The sequence below is a fragment of the Chaetura pelagica genome, unplaced genomic scaffold (assembly GCF_000747805.2).
Source record: "Chaetura pelagica isolate M959 unplaced genomic scaffold, ChaPel_1.0 scaffold150, whole genome shotgun sequence".
Taxonomy (NCBI): domain Eukaryota; kingdom Metazoa; phylum Chordata; class Aves; order Apodiformes; family Apodidae; genus Chaetura; species Chaetura pelagica.
The window spans coordinates 3312223-3333536 of NW_009952052.1; positions in this window are offsets into that span (position 1 = coordinate 3312223).

Here is a 21314-nt window from a genome sequence, read left to right on the forward strand (position 1 = left end):
AGAGTGATGAGGGTCACGAGAGATCAAGCCTAAGGGTCGACAGTGATGGATGAACAGAGTCCTCCCTGGACACCGGCCATGGACGGAAGAGAAGGGAAGAAGAAGAAAGAAGGAAGTTGTCTTCTGTGATCTCTGACCTTCCTTTGAGCTTACGTAGATATATGGAATGGAATATCTCTGGCCAGTTTTGCTGTCCATCTAACTCAGCCTCCTGCGGGGGTCTCACAGATCTCCCCATAGTGTCTGAGCCGGCAGAGTGAAGGTGCGACCTTGAAGCCTCAGCAGTTAGAAAAACATTCCACTGTCTTATCAGCCTAGCAGAACACACTGTTGCTAGTTAAAAGAAAGCTTACTGAAGGAAAAAAAATCAGTAAAAAGAAAAATTGGCTTCATCCTGGCTCAAACCAGGACAATCAGTCAATGTTTTTTTAACCTTTGTTTCAGCTTTTTACCTGCGGTCAGTTGTAAGCAGAGCAGCTGAAAAGTGTAATTCTGAGCAGTTTTTCTTGATATACTGTGGTCTACATCACAGGACAGTGGTAGCAAAACGTTTTACTTCATGGACTAAGTGCATCTGTCTTGGTTTCTCTGGCAGGTACATGGTAGGGAGTTTCTCTCTACATGATGCCACTGTGGGAGGCCTGGTGCTGTGCAGTACCCTGAGGAGTTCTAAGCTCATCCCAGATGCCTTGGACACTGATGCCTGCTGCTTTCTGGACTCAGCATGTTTATCCCAGCAGCTCCCATCCACCTTCATGACTCTTTCAGTATTCACTCAGATGACAGCTTCGGACTCCACCTATATTAAGACATTAAGCTTTTCCATAGTTTACTTTTTACAATGGTTGGCTCAAGGTTTCTCACCAATGTTGGCAGAATTTCATTTTGCTTTAAGCACCACCCTTTGTGAGACATTCATGGTGGTCAGACCAGGCAACTGTTTAGAAAATCAGGTATTAGTGGGCCTGATTTTGTGCCTGCTTCCACTCACATTACCCTGCCATTGTTAAAAGCTAAACGTTTTGGTGGAATTAGTCCCCACCAAAACAGTACATCTCCCGTCAACTTCATTTTCATGGTGATTGAATTCCCTGCCATATACCTGAGGGATGAAAAAAGTGGGAACATCTGGGGCAAGTCACTCTGGTTTTACTGCTGAGCTAGCACTGACCATGGAGGTAGCATTTCACATGTGAAACCCAAAGAGCCCCTTGCAATCAAGACCATAACTTTTCTCTTTCACTCTGTCTGTTGTCTTCCAATGGTAAGTAAAGTCTGAAAAAATATGTCACCAAAACATCAAGCACTTCTGGTACTGATGAAGGGAATGTCTTTCAGCATTAATTGATTTTAGATCAGGCATTTAAGGCAAATAAAAGGTTTGTTAACCTGAAGAATACTACAGTTTCTAAGCATGATTCATTTGGGCAGGGCTCATGTAGAATAGCCACTGTAATTAAACTCTGTCAGCTGTTCTGGTGCTGTGAATCAAATGTTCTGCTGAGGAAATTAAGGTCTGCCCTTTCAAAAGGTTATCATCTTGCATAGTCCACAGCTTTTTCTTTTTTTTTTTTTTTTTTTTTTTCTTTTTCTCTTTCAGGAAAACTACTTCACTTGTACAGCTGTCAAAGGTTTAATACATGGGCTGTAAAAGTGAGACATTTTCCACATTAATTAGCCTAAAAACAGAAGTAAAATATTTTTGCCATTCTCTCAGTTCCCCATTGTTAACCATATTTCAACAGAACTCAAAGCTTGAACTGAGTTCAAATTATTTTTTTTTTAATTTTTTTTTTTTATGGTGAGCAACAGTACAACTATTGTAAGTTAATGTAAAATACATAGCATTATTTTCCTGCTCAGTCATCTTTTTTTTTACTTTTTTTTTTTATATTTAGGTGAATGGTACCTAGACTCAAAACTTTTGGCAAGAAAAGAGCTAGTGTATGTGTGGTGCAATGTAAACTTTCACTGGATGGATGGATCTTGTCTTTTTAATACAACTATGATTTCACTTATTATTCAAAATTGTTACTGCATTTTATAAAATTTGACGAATTGGACAGGGTTGTTAACAAAAAAAATCATTTTGTTGTGAAAAGTATAAAAGCAATTAATCTGAAATGCTTTTATTTTTGAAATTAAATGATTGTCATGTCTCTTTCTGTCATTCTTTCTCAGTTATATGAACAGCTAAGCTGCACTGCAAAGTTCCAACTTTTAAAAAGTCTTAAAAAAAAACAGTGCTAACATCACATTTTAAAAGAGATGAAATTTTAATGTAGATTTTCAAAATGTTAAAACCAGATCTAAAAGGCAAATCCTTTGCTTTTCCTTTGCTTTAGCTTTATTTGCTTTATGGATATATGTGCTGAGAGTAACTCCAGAGTAGTGTTTCTGTATAAATCAAAGCTATAGAGCAACAGAAGTCATATCTGTATTGGTGACGGACAAAGTTCTTCTTTATTCTCTGTACAATTCCACAAGTGAAAAGATGCCCATGCTGAGCTGCAGTAATCAGACATAGCAGCTCAGCAGGGTATCCACAAAGATACCTAAAGTAGACTTTGGCAGGTCTTAATAAATTCTGTTGCTCAAAGTGCTCTAGGGCTTCATTGCAAAATAAGTTATGGCTAAAATACTCACAAGGCAATTATAATGATTTGGATTTTGGAGAACTGGGCTCACTGGAGATGGAACCAGATATTCAGCTACTATAAATCACTGTGCACTAAAGTCAATACTGACTTATACTCTACAAGGCTTGATAATCTCAATTTGTAATAAAAGAGTTCCCTAAAGATGTGATACAAAGACCAGTGAAGTCACTTGGAGGTTTTCCATTAATTTCAGTGACTTTCAGATTCGTCTGCAAGTATTTAATGTTAATCTATTTCAAAAAATATAATACAGGTAACCTTGGAAACAAGCAAAACCCTACATATATTTATAAAAAGACACATACAAAGCATTAAACTTCAAGTAAAACTTCAAACAAGAAACAGATTCAGAATTTCTAACAACTTTAGGGAATGAATTCCACAGATTATCACTGCTTTTACAGGCTGTGCTTTGCTCTCCCATTATACCTTTCCTCAGCTTTTATTTCCATTACAAAGTGCATGTAAACACATGCACCAGTACAGCATATTACAGTTACAATGCAGAGGGAAGTGTTCAGAGCAAAGACCTGGATGTGGAAAGCTAGTGAGATTAATTTTAATTTGATGGTGTGTCAAGCTGAATCTATGGTGATCCATCCCATTTCCATTTTTTTCCCAGTGTTTTATGGCTGACAACTGAAAGCCTGAAGTGACATGTTTCAAAGGAATATATGTGTTTGTGAGCTGTTTGATTGACTTAATATGCAGCTGTATGCATTAGTGTCTACATAACAAAGTAACAGAAGTGAATGATGATTTGAGTACAGGAAGAGAGAGACCATCTGTGTTAGCAAAAGTACTTGTGCCAGAGCAGACTGTTTGAGGAACTATAGTATAGCATAAAATAAAATATAGACACTGACCTCATGAGTAAAAATTCAGGTCATTAGATCTTTTAGCACATAGTCTTGATAAACACACAAACACCCTTGTAATTAGATTTCCAATGTCTGCTTCTTCCTTATTTGGGGTCTCTTAATTCTCCTCTTTTTTCCTCTAATGATAGTTATTCACAGTAACATTTCAAAGAGATCAAACCATCTTGGCTATTAGTGAAAAATAATTATTTGTCTTAGCAGTAAGAATGTTCTCATGACCATTTTGAAAAGTCATTAATATTACAAAATATTTATTTAAAATGCATAAATTAATTAAAAATGTGACCCAGAAATGGACATTTTATGGGCAGGAAAAAGTGACTCCTTTGATTTATGAGAAACAGAGTAGAACACAGGAAAAAACATTTTCTCACTCTGCCAATCACATATGAAGAGTGAAATGGTACTGCTAGTACCTTTTATAAAGTAATAAAAAATATGAGTTAATTATAAGAAAATAGTAAAATAAAAATGTTTGAAAAAATTTTCTAGTTTTTGAACAGCATAGGAGGAGAACCATTATGTGTGAAACTATTATAATAAAGGATTTAAGGAAAAAATGAGACTTCTCTTTTAAAGAGACACCCTGTTTTTGAATTACTAGAGAATTGCAGCCATTTTCAGGCACCATGAAACAAGATCCAACTGTTTTGAGGAGGCAGGAACAGTCCAAACTTGGTCTCACATAATTATTTCTACTATTATTTCTACTAAATCTACTATTTCTACTATTATTTCTACTATATCTACTATGTTGTGGGCATTATTAAATGATTCTTTTACACTTTTAATTATTTCAGACTGCCATTATTTTGAAGTAAAGTTCTACAGAGTTAGCATAGTAAAAGGATGCACTATTAGCTTCTTCAAAAAATACTGTTACTGTACCAAGTAATGTGTTCATTTACACTGAAGTCACTATGGCCTTTCGGCAACAATTTGGTGTTGCTCTGTAAACCAATTCTGTAAACAGTTTCAAAGGACCTTTACCCTTCTGCTGGAGAGCATTACTGTTGCTGGCACTTTTCCTCCTTTACGTTCTTGTTTGATAATATTCAGCAGAGGGCTTATGCTGCTGACTCAGGACATGATGTGGGAAGCAGTTCCTGAGATAAGGCACATGGCAAATGGTGTGAAAAGACACTATGGACACAACTGTGGCAGGCCAGAGTAGTCTGTCACTTTGAAGATACTGCTAGATCTTCTTTTTCCATTGTGTCTTGAAGCTTGCTCATAAGCTTTTTTCCTACTATTTCCCGTGCTATTCCTAGATTTCCCGCTTCACCCTCAACCCCAATGTCTTTTACTAAAAACAGAAAAAGTTGCAACTCCAGTAAAGTTCCTGAAATCTGGATCTGAAATCTAGCACGTTCTACATGAATCTTTCCTTGGACATAATCGGGTTTAGGAAGAGATTCTAGGCACAACCCAAAAAACTAGACTTCTAAACATTGGGTCTTTCTGCTGTAACAGTAAAATGTGTTTTTTTTCTTTTTCTTAAGCTCCTATATCTATGAAGATGAATCCTTCTGTCATTCCACTTCAATGGAAGAATTCAATACCATCCGGGTGTAGCATGTTATTAGCATTTTGCAGTTTTTAATTTATATGCATCTTTGCATTTATTCTGAGGAAAAAGGTGAAATGGTACAAAGCAGCAGTGGACCTTTGCTGTTGTGTTTGGAAAATTTAAATCATCGGCTCAGTCATAATTTTGATATCCTATTTTTGCCACTTTCCAGATTGTTCTGAAATGTTTTCTCTTTACCACCATATGAATGGCATTGATTTCAGCTATTAACAACCCTTTTGATGTGGTTCATACAGTATACCAAAGGCACTGTCACAAAAATGTTACTTGGGGTCATATTTAAATAGAATACTTATGACAGGAAACTCTGTCATGATCAAGAGAACGCATAGGTTATATTATCAGTGAAATATCTGGGGTTTTAACTTGAAATTATTGAATATGTTTCCAAAATTTCCAGTACTCTGTGAAAAGAATATCTATGTATGGAAGTTTTGGTCTCAAAAACATTCTTCCAGAAGTTATAAAAATGAAGCTGATTGAGATATAAATTATTCAAAGCCGTGGTGGGGGCCTGAGTTATACTGTCTGTTTCTTGGCATTAAGCGTCTGTTCTTGCTGGAGTGTGTCATAGTTTCTGTTAGAAAGTGTAAAAGACCTGACCAGATGATGTCAGCACAGACAAGGTGGCTCCTGGCAGCAGATATTAAATAGTGGCTGAGCTTAAACACTGTGAAATGCATTTGGCTAGCTGGAGGGAGACTGTACTGTGTGACCTCTCCTTCTAGGTGCATTAGCCCCAGCCAGCAGAGTCCCTGGCACAGAGATGTGAGCACGAGCTTGGAAACATGTACTAACTGCAGGCAGAGGCACAGAGGCAGCTCCTCTCCTACTGCTGGCTCCTCTTTGCTCTCCTCTGGCAGGAAACACCCCCTGAAGGTTGCTTCCTGAACTGATGAACATCTTACTCTGGAAGAAGCAAAATGTGTTAAAATAGGGGTTCCTGAAGTTTTATTTCTTGAGGGCTATGCAATAGCTTGGAAGACCATAGTAAAACTCAACTACTCTTCAGTACTTAAATGCTCCTGCAGTCCCTCTCTCCTCTGATCCAGATCCCATGAGACTGCATATGAAGCAAGATGCCTGGTCCTTTTTTTCTGCCAGATACTGTGACTTTGCTGGACTATTGCCCAGTCCCAGCAACACCCGTGGAGCAGACCTTGCTGAAGCTTCTCGGGGTTAAAGTACAAGCATAAAGTGAGTTGGTGCCTGGAACACGCACTGCAATATCCAGGATTTACTGAGGGCATTGGTGCCAGCCTCTAACCTCTCAGAGACCCACTTAAGTGCTGGCATGAGCATTGCAGCTCTCTTTGGGGATCTCTGCACTAAAGAGGCCCTGCCTTGCACCCTCAACTGGGTTTGCCATGCTGGTTCACCCTTATTTGTTAAAAAATGTATCTCTTACTTATGCAACAGGTAAAATCAAGTGTTTACAACAAGGAAACAAAACCCCACCTGTAAAACCAACATGCAAAGCCAAGAATAGTTTGCCAACTGGGCAGCTGGATGTGTCCTCCGAATTTGCTGGTTTTAATTCCCTTCAGGTATAGTTTGAACTCCTCTCATGCCACACTTACTGGTCCTGTAAGAACTGGCTCAACATCACCTGCTTCTCAGGTGGGGATGTCCACTTCACTTTCTGCTAAAGAAGAAAAGCAAATACTGATCCGGGCTTCCGGTTTTTGCATTATCCTGTTTCCCCTTGTCTCACCTGGAACCAGGCAGTATCAATAGTTGATATTTGACCTCTTTCGTTGGAATTAAAACCAGTGTCTTTCATACATCTGAAAAGGAACTGGTTAAAACATTTTGTTTTCCTTTCTCCTTTGGTATCCTGCAGTGCCCCTGACAGCCTGCATGCAGTTCTGAGAAGCTCCTGTTCATACTGGTGGTGTGATCTGACTACCCTGCAACACCAGTCTCTCCCTCAGGCCAAACTGGCTTCGCTACAGAGGTGAAAGAATCATTATGACACAGGAAATGTCTTTCACCTTTTCCTCTTAAATGTTTTTTTATTGCAGAAGGCTACAACTCAAATGAGCTCAGAGGCTGCTAGTGACTTCTATTTCCTTACACTCATCCAAACACCTCCTGTTGCCTTTCCAGCTTCATTCGTTCACTCCAATGCCTTTTCTCTCCCCTTGCTCAGGTTAGCTCAGGCTGTGAGACACAGAGTGATGCGCTGCCCAAGAGGGGTGAGAGGGGAGAAGCAGCAGAAGAAAGTGGCCAACTAGGAGATACAAGTCCCCTGGCAAGGCCAGTATGTGGCAAAACTTTCTTCCAGACCAGCCAGCAGTCAGGAGACATAAATAGTCTGACAGGCACCAGTGGGGGAGTGTGTAGTGAAAAAGTGCATTTTGCCTCATCCCTGGTGGGCAACAGAGATTTCCTTGTGGGCCAGGCCTGGCATGCAAGCTGGCTGCAGTACAGGCCTGCCTTACAACCTGAGCTGGAGAATAATGAAAATCTTGCCCTTAATTTACTGAGCTGTTTTGGAATATGAGATGCAATTGCTAAGTTACCTGGATCAATGTTGCTCCCTTATTTGAATTTTCCAGAGAATGACGTGCATACTATCATCAAGGCATGCTTTTCTGGTCCTCCCCTCATTCACCTCCACAGGGCTTTTTAGTCATGTATGATTTGCTCTTCCTGTTACCTGGCCTGAAATAACAGCCTCTTCCCCATGGCTTCATTCTCCACCATAAAGATCTTAAACTGGGGGCTGTGTTCTAGAAAATGGTATCATTTTCCCGTTAAATCACCTAAGTTTTCTTCCTGTATGAAGAATGTCTTTATGCTTCCTCAGAAGATCAGTTTAAAGAGTACTCCTATGTCACTGCTTCACTTCCCTCACCCCATTGTTTATTTAGTGCAGTCAGTTATGCAGTAGTTATCAATTTTCCATTAATATTGTTCAATGACCTTGGAAGGGCACAATTATCTACAGCCCTCCTCTAGAAGGGAAGATTTCTTTCTGTCTCTTCAGCTAATAAAACATCTTGAAAATTAACCCAGGCCTCAGGCTTCATCTCTCAGTCTTAACTGACATACAGGCATTATTTGATAGAGAAAGAGTGATTGAAGACACTGGTGGCTTAGAATTTGCTGCTGCATGTTTTTTTTTACCCTATTCCTGCACTGGTCTTTTCAAAAGTAGCAGGAAATCGCATTTAAAATGCCCAATCCTTCTTCTTTTCATCCTCTGTGTTATGTATAAGAAAAATCTGATTCTCTGCTCTTTCTTTCCATTGACTTGCACAGATTAATACTTCGTGTTTCTATTTCCCTTACAGTCATCATCAATGCTCTTTGTGATACAACTTTGTGCTGATCCCACACACTTTTCTAGCTTGCAGACCAGTGCACCTTTGCTGTCTGGTCTGGTTGCTTTCCTGAATATTACAGGCTTGTGATTCACTGTTGTATTTCAATAACTTACTGACCTGTGTCAGCAGTGAGGTAGTTTTGTTCTAGCCTGTACTGTCACGTCCCACACTCACAGATTTTTTTGTGGCTGGAAGCCTGAGATAATTTTTTAAACCTCTGCAAGCTTTTCCAACTTCTCATTTCTATACAGGTATTTTGGTAAAAGAAAACATCACAGAGGGAAATTCTAGCTTCTCTCTATTCCCCAATTCTCCTGTCTAGTAGGATGCACTTAATGATCATTCTTTATAAATTTACTTCCTAATTTAAGCCTTTGTCCTGAATATTCTCATGAAGAAAAGGGAAATAAATGCCTCCTGGCAAAAGCCACAGCCTTTTGGGACTACCTGTGGAAGTACTGCACACACAGAACAAGGAAGCACAGTATTATGCTAAAGGATTTAAGACACACCAAGCTCATTATTTTGGCATAAAAGGAGAGGAAGAGTTAGAGGAACCTGCCTTCAACTTTTCCATGAGAGTCAGCCTCAGAGTGTAAAAAGGTTTTCATTTATTACTCAGGGAGTTGATAAAATAATAATGGATGCATTTGGACAGAAAGAGTTGTTAATGTGCTGCAGGACTGTGAGGTCTGGAGTAAAAGTAATTTCAGTCAGTTTATGTTCAGGAGAAGAACACAAAATGATCTGATTTTTTATTGTTAAGCTGGCAGTACACAGAATCACAGTTTCTGAGTTCTGGAAAGCCTGACATTCTTCTTAACTGAAGAATATTAAAGCAAGACAGCTTGAACTCTGCTTTAGGATCAAGAGTGTAAATATGGAATAAGCTCACTAGTTTTGATGAGGATACTTTGGATCTACACCAGTGACTGAGAATAGAATTTGGCTTTGTATTTTATCCTTCTGATGGCAGTGAAAAATGCAATCCTGATACAGATGTGCAAATGACCACAAGAGTATTCTCATACTAGTTCTACACTTAATTTTAGATGCAGTATTTAAGAGTTGCACAAGGTTACTTTGTAGCAACCTAGGAAAAAAGGTCTGTAAGCAGAACAGGAATCTAGTCATTGCATGGCTTGTACAGCTTTCCCATACAGGCCTCTCTTGCTTCATCAGAGGAGATTGAGAAAATATAGTTGTGTTCTATTTTATTTTTTTATTGAAGTGTTTGGGTATAAGATACAAAAATAATTTATGCAGTAATTGTTCAGAAAAAGGCTATGTGGTTTTGGAGAAACTGAAAAAGCCCAAATAGTTTTTCTTGTCATGCTTTTACAGAAATGCCAGCTGTGGAGTAGGTAATTGTACATACTGGCATTATCAGCTTTTGAACTACAACATTATTCTTGCTAGTCCCAATGTGTTTTATTGCAAATAATTTCTTTGTGGATGAAAACGTTGCAAACACATTAAAGCTGCATAAGGCTCATGTGCTGCTTTGACAAGATCCTCTATTTTGTGAGGCCGTGAATGAAAAGTCTTACAGTCAAAAAGCTAAAACCAGTTTTAGCCTTCAGAGGTTATGATTTTTTTTTTTTCTTTCAGATATTATTCCATATCCTGCTATGACTTTTCAGTTGTTTACTTGCTATAGTGCAAAGACTTCCTTAGCTACCCTTCTTGGCATGATATATCCGCAGATATTGTGCTCTAAAATGATACGCAGATGGGAAAGTTCCTAAGAGGCATCAAAGCCATTAGATTCATGTTGCTTTTCCTATTGTTTGGTAATCATTGAGAGGGAGTGGATCCCTCTGTGACCTGGCTAATTGAAATGAAAGTCACAGAGTATTAAAAACAAATGAGAAGATGGAAAAGAGAATTGCAGTTGGATTTGCGACAGAGTTTTCAATCTCATGGAAGTTCATTGTCTCTTTAGTGCCCATTTGCCTCAGGCTGCATTTGAAGTCTCATCATGAGAGCTGGAAAAAACAAAACCCATACTTCCAAAATTTAAAAAAAAAAAAAAAAAAAAAGCCACAGTCCCAGATACATAGATCATGATTAGGGGCAATGCTGTGCTTCTGACACTGACTTTAATGGGGCAAGCATGTTCGTGTGCTTTGATTTTTCCTACAGACAGAATAGAATCAATAGACATGTCATCAAGCAACATATTTTGCTCTTTACTCACTTTGATAATCCCTATCCTCAGCTGGAAACCGCCGCCAGTGTACTTAAAATGTAACATCTTAATCACACAGTCCCTTAAACTCAATGAGGTGATGTTCTTTAAAGTTTAAGGGAATGATAAGAGAAAACCCAAACACTTTTGGTGCAGAGAATTCATGAGCAATGTCACTGGCTTTACTCCCATTTCTGAATACTTAACAGTTGAACACAAATGATGTTCCAGTCCAGTAAAGCACTTACTGTTTGCATAATAGCTGAGAGCCATAAATGGCTTTATAAAATCAATTAAACAACTCATGAAGTTAAAATAACTAGATAATGTTTTCAGATACATTGTAACCTAGTTCACTCTGAACCAAGAGATAGATCTTCAGTTTTTCTGCTGATTGGTACTTCTTTTAGTCTTAATTTTACATTATTCTCTCATTGCATCAGAATTGGGATAAACCAGTACACTGACTTCACTAGCCTGGGCTTCTTTTAGGGCAAAGAACCTTGCCTCGGTGTTGTGAAAGAAGTGTCTAAGCATGTCTCATTGGGCACAATCAACAGGGCTTTTATTGATGTCATTAGAGATGACTTATTTAGTGATGTCTACTATCTAATGAAGAGTATGTTCAGTCACACAGACAGCACATCTGTTTTATATGTCATTTCTTGAGAGTTATTTACATGAAAGTCCATTACTATTCTGGATTCTGTTTATATTTGTTGGGACTTTCCCACATGGGGTTGTTGGACACACTTGATGCTTGCAGAATCACCAGCACTTGCACAGTTACAGTAAAATACATAAAACTTCCTGGATGATCCAACTGAGACATGGGCAAAACCATAAACAGAAATGAGCTCAACATGCCTGTCTGATTATTTTTTTTTAATCTTTCATTTGCTCTGTTAATAGAAAAGATGCACAGAGTAGTTCCAAGTATTATCCAGACAGTAGTATAATGTTTTTATGTTCTCAATCATTTTAAGACGTCAAGAATTTTTACCAGTGGGCACCATGTTCTGCTAGTAGTAAGGCAGAAATATTGCTAGGGGTTTAACAAAGCTCATATTCACTGTCCTTGACACTTCTGTAATAATGACACAAGGCTGAAACATTTTATCACCGCTATGCTGATAGAAAACTGCATGGCTACACACTAAGAAATCCAAGATACTCCAGTGGTGAGAGAGTCTCAGGTCTAAAATGGAAAACTCTAATCAGTTTTTCTCCAAAACCTTCAAAACCAAATATTGTTTGATGTGCTCAGATAATTCTACTGTTATTGCATATTGGATGTGGGTTTAGTCAATGTTTTTTCTATCAGTATAGATATACATGGGGTAGCAGTCAGTGGAGCAATTAGTAACACTGCTTGTAATATGAGTTGCAGTATGCCTTCATTCAGTTAAAAACTGATGGAATCAGAGCATAATTGCCAGTAAATGTTGTCATTATTATGTAGCTGATCATTAACCAGCTAGATAGAGGAATGCAGCATCACAAAAAATGGGCATATATTCTATTTGAATACATATTCTATTTAAAATACTGCTTTTTAACATGACAATCAATGGGCCTTCTTCAAAATTCTTTTCAGTTAGAGCTTTGTCTCATTAACCTGACAGAGTTTGCATTAAAATAGGATATCAGCTTTTACTCCATATTCTAAAAGCATAAAATAGGATACAGTAAGGATAGGGTAAATGCCTTATTACCTTGTCAGAGGTTCCACTGGTACAAAATACTATTGGCAAGCTGATATTTGGGAGAAAAACATAAATCATATAAAATCGTTTTGTTTAGAAAATGACACCCAATGTGGGAAAACTCAATTTAGATTTGGTGAACCTGCTACCTTAGAAAACTATCTAGCCAACTACTTTAAATTTTAAAAGATTTGTAGCAGTCTTAGTTTAAGGCATTTTGGAAATTCAGTAGTGAAACAATAGCAACAATAAAAAGACTGAACAACACAAGTAATTAAGTATATTTAATTAATTCTACTGTTGATTTCCCAAGGTTTTTAATAGTCTTGAGAGACAGACAAAACCCCTGAATCTACAGGATTACATAAATAGCCGGGCGATTAATAAACCTTGAAGTATAGATCTCTTGCTATAGAAAAAGTTATGTCACTCCTGAGTTGTGGAACATTTATGGCATCTCAAGCCCTGACACAGCAGGAGTGCTTTTAATATCTCATTGCTGAAAAACATTCTTAATTTGAAAGTCAAAATTTGTTATCTTTTCACACAACACAGCTGACATCAGTCGTGGTGTTGAAATCCCTGGTTTGACATGCGATACGTTGAATGCCCTGGGAGCATGGAAAAAGCTGTGTGATTGAATCTTTGCGCTCTTTCAAATAAGGCTTTCAGGCACAGATCTGGCATTACATCAGCGAAGCCTGGGCTGACAGTCATGACCAGACTGGCAGGAGGCTTTTCTTCCTCTTTCTTTCTTCTTCTTTACTGGTCCATGTGCAGCTCCATCAATTAATCCTTCCCTTCTGTCTCGCAAACAAGTGAGACAAAACAAAGGAAAATCTTGTGACACATGTAACGAAGGAGGCTGATTGGACTTTTAACCTCATTTATTTGTATTTTTACTTGGTAAGTCCTTCACAGCAGGAACTGTCTCCTTCCCAAGTTTGTACGAGATGCAACTCTGGAGGGGGCCTTTGGGAATGACTGCCATCAATCCTAAAATAACAAGGGCTTGTGCACAGTATATTCTAAGTTTCCAAATTACTGCACTTAACAGAGTGAAAAGGAAAATCTTTCCACCTCTTCCTTATATGACTAAACAAACATTTCTAAATGGCTTTCATTAGAACTAGTAGGCAAATTTCACAGTTCTCAAGATTTGATACAGCAAAACTAAGCTATGCTACAGCTTTAAATCTTCAGCTGAAGCCCCCGATTGCTTGACAGTCTGAACTGTTTTCTAACATCTAACTTATTCTGGAAGATATACATAGTGTATATCAGTATAGAAATGCCATGAAAATCTTGTATTTTAAGTTGAAAATACCAGTATATACAAATTATTATATAACTTAGATCAATAACTAGAATTTTCTGAATCTTTTCTGCAACTTGCATTTCTTCTACTGTTTTTTTTCTCTTTCAAACTTTCTGAATTGATGTTGCAACTATGGTACCTACTTGTGACAAGTCATATCAGTTACTCAATGTGTCACCCAGGATTCACCGCAGTAAACTTTGTGGTGGTATGAGCTACAACCCTGTCCCTGCCAGCCAATGGCTGAAGTCTCCTCCACAACTTGCTGATAGCTGCAGGGAAGCTTGCAGAGGCTGCTGCATGGGACAAACTCTTCCAGGGGTGTGAGACCCAGTGCTGAATATCAAAGATGGGTGTTTGTAACTTACTTGCTGCCCATAGTGCAGCATGGGACCTTCTGGTCCGTTTTCTCCAGCTTTGTCTCCTGCTGTGCCTGCTTTTTCCAGCTTGAACTCCTGCCTGTTGTTGTGCTCCCAGTTTCAGTTGCCGTTCTGTTGATTTGGCTGCAGTCAGCAGGGTTTATGAGCCTTGAGAGACAGCTTTGTTGGTGTGAATAATTCTCTAAGTTCCCTAATTACTGCTAATATTTGTTTTGTTTTAAAAACAGCTCCAAGCCAGATTTTCCGCGAGGAGTTTACCAATGATGCCCACTACCCTGAGAAGTTCATGCACATGCTCTCCTGCTGTGTCAACTTTTTGGTAAACAGATCTTGTCTGGAACAAGTGTGGCCTGAAAGATGACATTTGGTGCACTGATGCTCATCTGAGTTTTATGAAAATGCACGACCAACTGAAGTCAGTCCCATATCTGTGACTGCTGGTGGTATCAGATTCCCCTCACACTCTGTCTCTGTGTGAGCAGCCAAACCAAGCTGCTTAAAGATACAGGCCAGATTACAGCAGTACTGTTTAATTTCCTATCCAGCATTTAGCTCCCTATATTTTCCTTGTAGACTGCTCCAAACTGCCAGTCCAACCACGTGATGCAACGTGCAGCCAGCTGGCCAGAGTATAGTCAGAGCCTGGTCAATATTTGGAAAGAAGTACACACACTGCCTGATTTCAGCTGATATAATGGAACATCCATAAATACAACATGATTTTTAAAGAGGCTGAGCAGCTAGCCATTTGTCAGATAGGTTACCTATGCCCTTAGTCTATCCATCAAACAAATTAAAGTGCTTCTGCAAAAGCAAATCAGAAAACCAGGCAGTGCAAAACTGTTTCACGCACCTTGCCAGTGATCCAAAACCTGAGCTTTTTCTCTCCCAATTCAATTTCTTAAAAGAGGCAGCAAAATTTTGGGATAGAGTACAAGATAAAGAACTGTTGCAGGATAGCATGTAGGTATTTCCACAACGATGTCTCTCTAACCATTTAGTGAGTCTTAGGTCCTCAGTTTCCCTTTCCATTTCTGTCTGACATTTTGAACTCCAATGACTTGGGCAATTTTGGCAACAGCAGCCTTATGCTACATGAAAGAAGAAAAGTAGGGAAAAAAGCCCATTCCAAGGGAGGAAAGATCTCTCACTTTTGCTGCCTGATTTCCTTGCCTTTATTTAAGAATTTACAGAACTGCACTCTCATTTTTTTTCTGCTTTGGAGTTTGAGTTTGGTTCATTTACTTTTGTAGGAGAGTTTTCAAAAAATGTACATCTTAGCTTTCCCTTAGCAGAACAGAGCTTTGTGAGTGTGAAGGTTTTAGGCTTTTTTCCCATTCAGTTATACAGGAAGTTATACAGGAAGCTGCAGCCAAGCCAGATAATATTATGAAAATATGATAGAATATTAATAAACTCTGAAGAATGGTGAAAGGGCATCTCATGACCCTAAGTAAGCAACAGAAAGATCTATTTAACTTAATACTTAATTCCATGGAAAAAAAGTGTTTGATCTACCTCCACCAATGAAACTAACCAGAGACAAAATGTTCCTGGTTGCATATATTAGAGATATAGTGATCCTAGGGTACAAAAAATAGTAACTCAGAGAACTGAAAGCAAACTGGGCAACCAGCAATAAGGTACTGTGTAATCTGCCAATGAACAGCTATATCTGGCACAAGTATGAATGCCCTCTGTTGTCCCACTTTGATGTTTACGAACATGTTTCTGTGTTCTACCAGGCTCTGGACAGCCAGGAGTTAGTCCTGTCCTAAGTACCAAAACACACTACCTTAACAGTGAATACGAGTACATTTGTAGCAAGACATGACAAGCACTGAGTTCCTGATGCCCACATTATACATATTTTAGAGACATTTATTTTGGAGCAATTCTAGTCTGTGCTCTTGAACTTCTGGACTATAACTTTTGGAACATAGAATCACAGTCATATAATGATTTGGGTTAGACCTTTGAAGATGACCTAGTCTAATTTCCTTCAGGCTGGACATTAGGGGCATGTTATTCTTTTCAAGTCTTTTATTTTCAATCCAGCTGGTGTCTTAATATCACCACACAGTGTGAAATCAAGCATAGTAAGGGGAGATGACACATGGCTGCATGGGCCAGTGTCCTAATTTAGATACCTGTTGGCTTGGTCTTGCAAATTAAAAGAAACAGGAAAGTCAAGTTGCAGACATCAGGTCTGAGAACCTCTGAGCAGATACTGTACAGGGAGCTATTCAGCAGCTTCTAAGACATTTTTTTGTCATAGATATCTTGTGCTTTCCATGTCACAGTGATTTGTGTTGTCCTTAATTAGTTTCTAAACAATTTGTATTAATCAGCCTTCTTATGGGGCAGGAAATTAATTGTTGAATTTTTTGTGTAGCTGGATGAGATGCTGTACCAACTCTCATTGACCTCAGTGCAAGGATTTAGCCCCTCACGTCTTGAAAAGGACAGTGATTTAGGTATCATTTGCTTCCCTAAATAGAAACAGATTATGCTATTAAATTACCTCATCACTTTTATTTTAATGTGGAATTTATTTATAGGGAAGAATACAAACATGAATGCTGTAACAGAGCTGAGAAACATGGTGAAAAATAAAAGTGGGATGTGTGTCTTTCAGTAAATGCATTTACTTAATTCATGACTCAGGCCCAATTCTTGCCATGATTTTGTTGCAATAATTCCTAAACAAAATAAGATTACAGTGATAAAACAATATCTATTACCAATGAGTACCTACTTCACACATGCAAACAGTTAGGTTGTCTGCCTACTCCGCCAGCTAAAAAACACCTCAGCTTAATCTTTCACTATTATTTCCAAAACCATCTTTGAAGTTTGATCTGAAACATATTTGAAAAATGTCTCAGACTTCCCTGCCCAAAACAAATTATTGTGTTAGAAGAAAAACAAACAATTCTATCATTCCCATGGTTAATACTCACTTTTGCCTGAAACGTAGAGTCAGAAGATTTCTTCTGTCATCTTTGTGGATATGCATTTGAGTCACTTGAAGTCAGAAATTTCTCAATTACAGCAACCAAGAAGTATTAAAAATCCATAGCTTTTGATCAGGAAGCATAATTTCATTGAAAGCAAATTGTTCCTCTGGAAGGAACAGTTTAAATTATTCCTTTGATCTATACATCAAAATAATTCTGATATTTTGATGATGTGAAATTTTGGCATTTAAAAATGAATAATTTTAGTATACATACAAGCAAAATCCACAGTTATTTCTTAGTGTATGACACTTAACGACATTTAAAAGGTTATCATTAGTAAGAGATGCTTACTATTTAATTTGATGAGTAAAATGAAGAATGTGAAATAAAAAAAATGGATTTTCACATGTAATAGCCTATTGCATTAGTCAAGAGAAACTGACACTATTAAAGTGTGACAATTCTACATATCACAGAATCACAGAATCTTAGGGGTTGGAAGGGACCTTGAAAGATCATCTAGTCCAACCCCCCTGCCAGAGCAGGGTCACCCAGAGCACATCACACAGGAATGTGTCCAGACGAATATCTGTATCTGTATCATAAACAATTCTGGTACTATAAATAGAAAAATATAATATGAACATTATTTTGGACATACTTTTCCTGAGAGCTAAAAGAACCAAACTTTTTGATGCTTAGCTAGGCCTACAGGAATATTAATTTACCAGTAGCACACATGCCAATAGAATTCTTACAGAATGACTGAGTATAGGATGTACATCAGAGAAGGAAGGCGCCTTGTCACTGAAGACAAAATGTTCCTCCTTTTAAGTGTGCTGCCAGAAAACTCAACTGATCTAAAGATATCACCAGTAAGGAAGGAACCAAAGGGTTATACTGTTGCAGTAGCCGAATAGCTAATTTTCTCCAGCTCCTATAAAGCTTCCAGAGGATTAATGATGAAGTACAGGCTTTGTGTACAGAAGACTCCAGGCAAGACAGGCTTGTTTAGTATGGAGAAATAGCTGATTTATTATTTTTTTTTCTATGAAGAATGAAAATTATTTTGTAGGATGTTTCAAAACTTACTGCTGAATTGAAAGAAGTTCCCATCCTTCATGTATGAAGTTTATTCCTTTTGTAGTATTTCCTGAAGAAGAAGAGCAAGTGTTTCAATTTCCATCTGAATGCAGTTCTGAAATATATCAAACATATGAAATATATCAGGCCTTGATGTGGATGAGGTTATTGGAAAAGAAGTTTCATAATCATACAAATATTCTCTATCACACCAAAACATTCACAGTAGAATATATATTATAGCAAAATTTCCATCTGATTTATCAAGATTCATTCTACGCAGATTTTAAAACACCCAGTAACAGATGAACAATTGCTTATATATGCAGTGATGGCTAAACATAAATCACTTGTAACTCTCATTAGAGGACATTTCTAGGACTGATATTACAGCATGACAGAACCTCAGAATGTTAAGGTTTAGGAGGGACCTCTGGAGATCATTGATGGTTGCATCCTGCCAGTGCAGGACTACCTAGGGCAAGTCACACAGACACTCACAGATATATGCCAGACTCCTCCATTTACAATGCCTGTATAGAAAATTCTTATGAAGAACATTGAAAATAATTTGTTTTATACATCCCTAAAATACTCTTGTTGTGGGTCTTCCCTTTCTTTTGTGGAATTCCTAGTAACCTTTCCAGGATGAAGATAAAAACAACCCCCCACAGAACTCCTCTGTTAGTTATTTTATCAGGGCTGGTTCCTGTGAAAGTAAACTTACTGCAAAACATCCAGGAAGTATCCTAAAACCCACCAGAATCTATCTTTAATAAATACTGTGTGTGAACCCACAACATTTCTTGATCATGGCCTCATGTAATTTCAGTACAGAATTTTTGTTCTTCCTGATAATCCACAAAGTAGATGGATGATGTAGGACTCCTCTGTCTCTGATCGATGTGTTAGAGACATTCTCAGAGAGAAGACATGGTTAGAAGCAGGTCTGATAATTCCAAGGTACAAAAATTGAAGCACTGGAATTGCTTTTAAGGATATTTTCTTAACTTGCTTTTCCAGCTGCCTTAGATTCTTAGTTTTAGCTCTGTGGAAATCAGATGCATCTTGACCCTGAATGCATTGCTGAGTTCCTGGTCCATTTGTTATTACAAATGGTTATTTTTTAGAGGAAAAACAGTTGCAAGGAGAAACGTCACAGAAATGTTATCTTAACTGTGGTAGACCATAGGAAATCCAGGTTTGGGTGAAACTTTAACCTTTTGCTTTCATCTCAAGGTGGGAGCCTTTTAATTCTACTGACTTCTATTAACTTTAAATTTCTTTAAAAAGCTCCTCTGTGGTCTGTAATAAATTCTGTGGGTCTCCCAAAAACAACTATGTAGACTATGTGTGCTGTTTTGCCTGGTATTTCATCAGGCTCATTATTAACGTTAGACATATCAAAGGAATTGCAAAAATAAGGCAAATGGTGACAGCTGTGGAGATACACATTGCTCTATACTGACAGGCAAATTTGTAGATTATACTTTTTAACTAACTGCATTAAAACAGATTTAAAAAAACCCCAACAAAACAACAAAACAAAATGCAAACCAAAAAGCAAACAAACCCAAACAACCAGATATCTATTTTTTCTTCTTCAAAGCTTTTAAGCTTTTTTTCCTCTTGCATTCCTGAAGTGATGGAAACATGGTGCAAAATATCACAGGCCAAGAATTTACAATAGAATCTTGAATGGCAGAAAAACAACTGCTTTAGAGATTTAAAAAGTTGAAAACAGTGGTCATAGTGGTGCCCCCAGTACAAGGAAGTTACTAGGAAGATGAAGCAAAAGTAGAGAGCCACCTAAATTATTTTGGTGCTGGAAAACATAGTGTGGGAGTACTGCTGGTTTGTTCCACCCATAGGAGAAAAAAAGTTAATGGACCTGAAATGCTCCACTGTCTAAAGAAGGTTGTGGGGAAAGATTGGTTTCTCCCCAGAGGTATGCAGGGAAGAGACAAGAGGAAGACGTCATAAACTGCATCAAGGGAAACTCCTTTCAAAGAAAGTAAAAACAAAAAAAGGAATAAATAAATAAATAAATAAATAAAAGTCTACAAGTCATCTGATGTTGCACCTCACTCATGGCAGGGGTATCTTAAAGTTAGAGCAGGGTGCCTTGTCCAATTGTGTTTTGAAAATTTCCAAGCATGGCACCATGATAATTTATTGAATATCTGTGCGAATAATCTACATAATTCTAAATTATTTTAGCAAATATACATAAATAGCACACCCTTGCAGGCAGTTGTAGAGAGAAATGAGGTCTCCCATCAGCCTTCTCTTCTCCAGGCTGAACAGCCCCAGCTCCCTCAGCTTCCCCTCATAAGAACTGTTCTATAGACCCCTAATGAGCCTAGTTGCCCATCTCTGCAGCATCTCCAGCCCCTCCTCTGCACCATCTCCAGCCCCTCGATGTCCTTCCTATACTGCAGTGCCCAGAAATGCACACAGTGCTTGAAGTGCAACCTCACCAAGGGTGAGTAGAGGGGCAGGATCACCTACCTCCCTGGTCCTGCTGGTAACGCTGTTCCTGATGCAGGCCAGGATGTTATTTTCCGTTTTGGCCACCTGGGCTCACTGCTGGCTCATGTTCAGCCAGCTGTCAATCAGCACCCCCAGGTCCCTCTCTGCTGGGCAGCTCTCCAGCCACTCCTCCCAAGCCTGTAACGCTGCTGGGGCTTGTGGTCAAACTGCAGGATCCGACATTTGGCCCGATTGAAACTCATGCCATTGCCCTTGGCCCATCGGTCAAGCCTGTCCAGATCCCCCTGCAGAGCCTCCCTGCCCTCAAGCAGATCAACACTCTCACCCAGCTTAGTGACATCTGCAAAGTTACTGGGGGTGCACTCAATCCCCTCATCCAAATCATCAATAAAGGTGTTAAACGGAAGTGGCCCCAGCACTGAGCCCTGGGGAACACCACTTGTGACCTGATGGATTTAACTCCATTGAACACAAGTCTTTGGACCTGGCCACCCAACCCATTTTTAATCCAGCAAAGCGTATGTCCTGGTTTGAGCCAGGATTAAGCCAATTTTTCTTTTTACTGATTTTTTTTTTCCTTCAGTGAGCTTTCTTGTAGCTAGCAACAGCATGTTCTGGTAGGCTGATAAGACAGTGGAATGTTTTTCTAACTACTGAGGCTTCAAGGCCGCACCTGCACTCTGCCGGCTCAGACACTATGGGGAGATCTGTGACCC